The sequence below is a fragment of the Osmerus mordax genome, unplaced genomic scaffold (assembly GCF_038355195.1).
Source record: "Osmerus mordax isolate fOsmMor3 unplaced genomic scaffold, fOsmMor3.pri Scaffold_98, whole genome shotgun sequence".
NCBI lineage: Eukaryota > Metazoa > Chordata > Actinopteri > Osmeriformes > Osmeridae > Osmerus > Osmerus mordax.
In genome coordinates, this window is record NW_027120655.1 from 20,001 (window position 1) to 25,000 (window position 5,000).

Below are 5,000 nucleotides of genomic sequence, written 5' to 3' on the forward strand. Positions count from 1 at the left end.
GATTTGGCTGGGGACGGTTTCTATATTCAAGTTGGGATGGGGGGCACCGAGGTGAGTGGTGGTTGTCCCCGAAAAAGCCCTCCCCTTTTCCGTAGCCCCGTTTAAAGTTTTGTTTGGGCTCCTGTTCAGCGGGGATGCGCGTGCGCGTGGCAACCTTGACACGCCCGTGTTCCCCTGGACCAGACCTTTCTAACGCCGCCTGAGTTAAGGTGCTACGACGTCCCTAAGTGGAGATGCCTGTAAATGAACACCTTTTCCCAACTTTGCACGTTTCCAGCTTGAGAGGAAAAGGGGCTTAAAATTCACAGTTATTCGCCCGAACGTGGGATTTCGCTGGGGACGGTTTCTAAGTTCAAGTTGGGACGGGGGGCACCGAGGTGAGTGGTGGTTGTCCCCGAAAAAGCCCTCCCCTTTTCCGTAGCCCCGTTTAAAGTTTTGTTTGGGCTCCTGTTCAGCGGGGAAGCGCGTGCGCGTGGCAACCTTGACACGCCCGTGTTCCCCTGGACCAGACCTTTCTAACGCCGCCTGAGTTAAGGTGCTACGACGTCCCCAAGTGGGGATGCCTGTAGATGAGCACATTTTCCCAACTTTGAATGTAAGTTTCCAGTATCATTGAAAATGTGGCCTCAAACGAGCAGTTTTGCCCCCGAACGTGGGATTTGGCTGGGGACGGTTTCTATATTCAAGTTGGGATGGGGGGCACCGAGGTGAGTGGTGGTTGTCCCCGAAAAAGCCCTCCCCTTTTCCGTAGCCCCGTTTAAAGTTCTGTTTGGGCTCCTGTTCAGCGGGGAAGCGCGTGCGCGTGGCAAACTTGACACCCCCGTGTTCCCCTGGTCCAGACCTTTCCAACGCCGCCTGAGTCAAGGTGCTACGACGTCCCCAAGTGGGGATGCCTGTAGATGAGCACATTTTCCCAACTTTGAATGTAAGTTTCCAGTATCATTGAAAATGTGGCCTCAAACGAGCAGTTTTGCCCCCGAACGTGGGATTTGGCTGGGGACGGTTTCTATATTCAAGTTGGGATGGGGGGCACCGAGGTGAGTGGTGGTTGTCCCCGAAAAAGCCCTCCCCTTTTCCGTAGCCCCGTTTAAAGTTTTGTTTGGGCTCCTGTTCAGCGGGGATGCGCGTGCGCGTGGCAACCTTGACACGCCCGTGTTCCCCTGGACCAGACCTTTCTAACGCCGCCTGAGTTAAGGTGCTACGACGTCCCTAAGTGGAGATGCCTGTAAATGAACACCTTTTCCCAACTTTGCACGTTTCCAGCTTGAGAGGAAAAGGGGCTTAAAATTCACAGTTATTCGCCCGAACGTGGGATTTCGCTGGGGACGGTTTCTAAGTTCAAGTTGGGACGGGGGGCACCGAGGTGAGTGGTGGTTGTCCCCGAAAAAGCCCTCCCCTTTTCCGTAGCCCCGTTTAAAGTTTTGTTTGGGCTCCTGTTCAGCGGGGAAGCGCGTGCGCGTGGCAACCTTGACACGCCCGTGTTCCCCTGGACCAGACCTTTCTAACGCCGCCTGAGTTAAGGTGCTACGACGTCCCCAAGTGGGGATGCCTGTAGATGAGCACATTTTCCCAACTTTGAATGTAAGTTTCCAGTATCATTGAAAATGTGGCCTCAAACGAGCAGTTTTGCCCCCGAACGTGGGATTTGGCTGGGGACGGTTTCTATATTCAAGTTGGGATGGGGGGCACCGAGGTGAGTGGTGGTTGTCCCCGAAAAAGCCCTCCCCTTTTCCGTAGCCCCGTTTAAAGTTCTGTTTGGGCTCCTGTTCAGCGGGGAAGCGCGTGCGCGTGGCAAACTTGACACCCCCGTGTTCCCCTGGTCCAGACCTTTCCAACGCCGCCTGAGTCAAGGTGCTACGACGTCCCCAAGTGGGGATGCCTGTAGATGAGCACATTTTCCCAACTTTGAATGTAAGTTTCCAGTATCATTGAAAATGTGGCCTCAAACGAGCAGTTTTGCCCCCGAACGTGGGATTTGGCTGGGGACGGTTTCTATATTCAAGTTGGGATGGGGGGCACCGAGGTGAGTGGTGGTTGTCCCCGAAAAAGCCCTCCCCTTTTCCGTAGCCCCGTTTAAAGTTTTGTTTGGGCTCCTGTTCAGCGGGGATGCGCGTGCGCGTGGCAACCTTGACACGCCCGTGTTCCCCTGGACCAGACCTTTCTAACGCCGCCTGAGTTAAGGTGCTACGACGTCCCTAAGTGGAGATGCCTGTAAATGAACACCTTTTCCCAACTTTGCACGTTTCCAGCTTGAGAGGAAAAGGGGCTTAAAATTCACAGTTATTCGCCCGAACGTGGGATTTCGCTGGGGACGGTTTCTAAGTTCAAGTTGGGACGGGGGGCACCGAGGTGAGTGGTGGTTGTCCCCGAAAAAGCCCTCCCCTTTTCCGTAGCCCCGTTTAAAGTTTTGTTTGGGCTCCTGTTCAGCGGGGAAGCGCGTGCGCGTGGCAACCTTGACACGCCCGTGTTCCCCTGGACCAGACCTTTCTAACGCCGCCTGAGTTAAGGTGCTACGACGTCCCCAAGTGGGGATGCCTGTAAATGAACACCTTTTCCCAACTTTGAATGTAAGTTTCCAGTATCATTGAAAATGTGGCCTCAAACGTGCAGTTTTGCCCCCGAACGTGGGATTTGGCTGGGGACGGTTTCTAAATTCAAGTTGGGATGGGGGGCACCGAGGTGAGTGGTGGTTGTCCCGAAAAAGCCCTCCCCTTTTCCGTAGCCCCGTTTAAAGTTTTGTTTGGGCTCCTGTTCAACGGGGATGCGCGTGCGCGTGGCAAACATGACACGCCCGTGTTCCCCTGGACCAGACCTTTCTAACGCCACCTGAGTTAAGGTGCTACGACGTCCCCAAGTGGGATGCCTCTAAATGAAGCCAATTTCTCCTATTTGAATGCACTCTCCCAGCCCAGAGAGGCATGTGCCTTAAAATTCACAGTTATTCACCCGAACGTGGGATTTTGTTGAGGACGGTTTCTAAATTCAAGTTGGAACAGGGGGCACCGACGTGAGTGGTGTTTGTCCCCGAAAAAGCTCTCCCCTTTTCCGTAGCCCCGTTTAAAGTTTTGTTTGGGCTCCTGTTTAGCGGGGATGCGCGTGCGCGTGGCAACCTTGACACGCCCGTGTTCCCCTGGACCAGACCTTTCTAACGCCGCCTGAGTTAAGGTGCTACGACGTCCCTAAGTGGAGATGCCTGTAAATGAACACCTTTTCCCAACTTTGAATGTAAGTTTCCAGTATCATTGAAAATGTGGCCTCAAACGAGCAGTTTTTGCCCCCGAACGTGGGATTTGGCTGGGGACGGTTTCTAAATTCAAGTTGGGATGGGGGGACCGAGGTGAGTGGTGGTTGTCCCCGAAAAAGCCCTCCCCTTTTCCGTAGCCCCGTTTAAAGTTTTGTTTGGGCTCCTGTTCAGCGGGGATGCGCGTGCGCGTGGCAACCTTGACACGCCCGTGTTCCCCTGGACCAGACCTTTCTAACGCCACCCGAGTCAAGGTGCTACGACGTCCCTAAATGGGGATGCCTGTAGATGAGCACATTTTCCCAGCTTTGAATGTAAGTTTCCAGCATCATTGAAAATGTGGCCTCAAACGTGCAGTTTTGCGCCCGAACGTGGGATTTTGTTGAGGACGGTTTCTAAATTCAAGTTAGCATAAGGGGCACACGTGTGAGTTGTTATTTTCCCAGGATTGATGGTTTCCAATTCGGTAGCTCCGTTTAAAGTTTTGTTTGGGCTCCTGTTTAGCGGGGATGCGCGTGCGCGTGGCAACCTTGACACGCCCGTGTTCCCCTGGACCAGACCTTTCCAACGCCACCCGAGTCAAGGTGCTACGACGTCCCTAAGTGGGGATGCCTGTAGATGAGCACATTTTCCCAGCTTTGAATGTAAGTTTCCAGCATCATTGAAAATGTGGCCTCAAACGTGCAGTTTTGCGCCCGAACGTGGGATTTTGTTGAGGACGGTTTCTAAATTCAAGTTAGCATAAGGGGCACACGTGTGAGTTGTTATTTTCCCAGGATTGATGGTTTCCAATTCGGTAGCTCCGTTTAAAGTTTTGTTTTGGCCCCTGTTTAGCGGGGATGCGCGTGCGCGTGGCAAACTTGACACGCCGTGTTCCCCTGGACCAGACCTTTCCAACGCCACCCGAGTTAAGGTGCTACGACGTCCCTAAGTGGAGATGCCTCTAAATGAAGCCAATTTCTCCTATTTGAATGCACTCTCCCAGCCCAGAGAGGCATGTGCCTTAAAATTCACAGTTATTCACCCGAACGTGGGATTTTGTTGAGGACGGTTTCTAAATTCAAGTTAGAATAAGGGGCACACGTGTGAGTTGTTATTTTCCCAGGATTGATGATTTCCAATTCGGTAGCTCCGTTTAAAGTTTTGTTTCGCTTCCCGTTTTCGTTGCGTAGCTCTGATTTGGCTGGGGATAGTTTTATACACTGCTTTAGAGTAAGACACATACGTGCGAGTTGTTTTCACATTGGAATTGACGATAGCCATTCGGTGTTGACGTTTAACGTTTTCTTTCGCTTCCCGTTTCCGTTTTATCCAACCGATTTCGCTGGGGACAGTTTTGTTATTTAAGTTGGAGTGAGACGCAGCGACGTGCGTTGAAATTTCCGCCCTATCTGCGACGGTTCACGGTTGTAGCTCCGATTGAAGTTTTCTTTTGCTTCCCGTTTCGCGCACGCGCACGTGCGCGTTATTAGTCCCGGTTTTCCGTGTGCCCCCGGTTAATACCTTTCGAATGAGCCTATTTTGATCAAAATCCGTTGGGCGGAACCGAAAATGAGCTCGAAAAACGGTTTTCCCAGCTTCGCAGTGCATTTCCCAGCTTCTGACTTACAAGCGTAACATTGTCGCGGCCCCCAGTCCACCAGACAGCTACCATAGAGTATATAAGTCATCCTGGGAAAATGAATGGAAGTCAATGGCAGTATGACTTTACAGTGGTTTTGCCCATACTACACATATGGTGTATACACGGACCATGCAC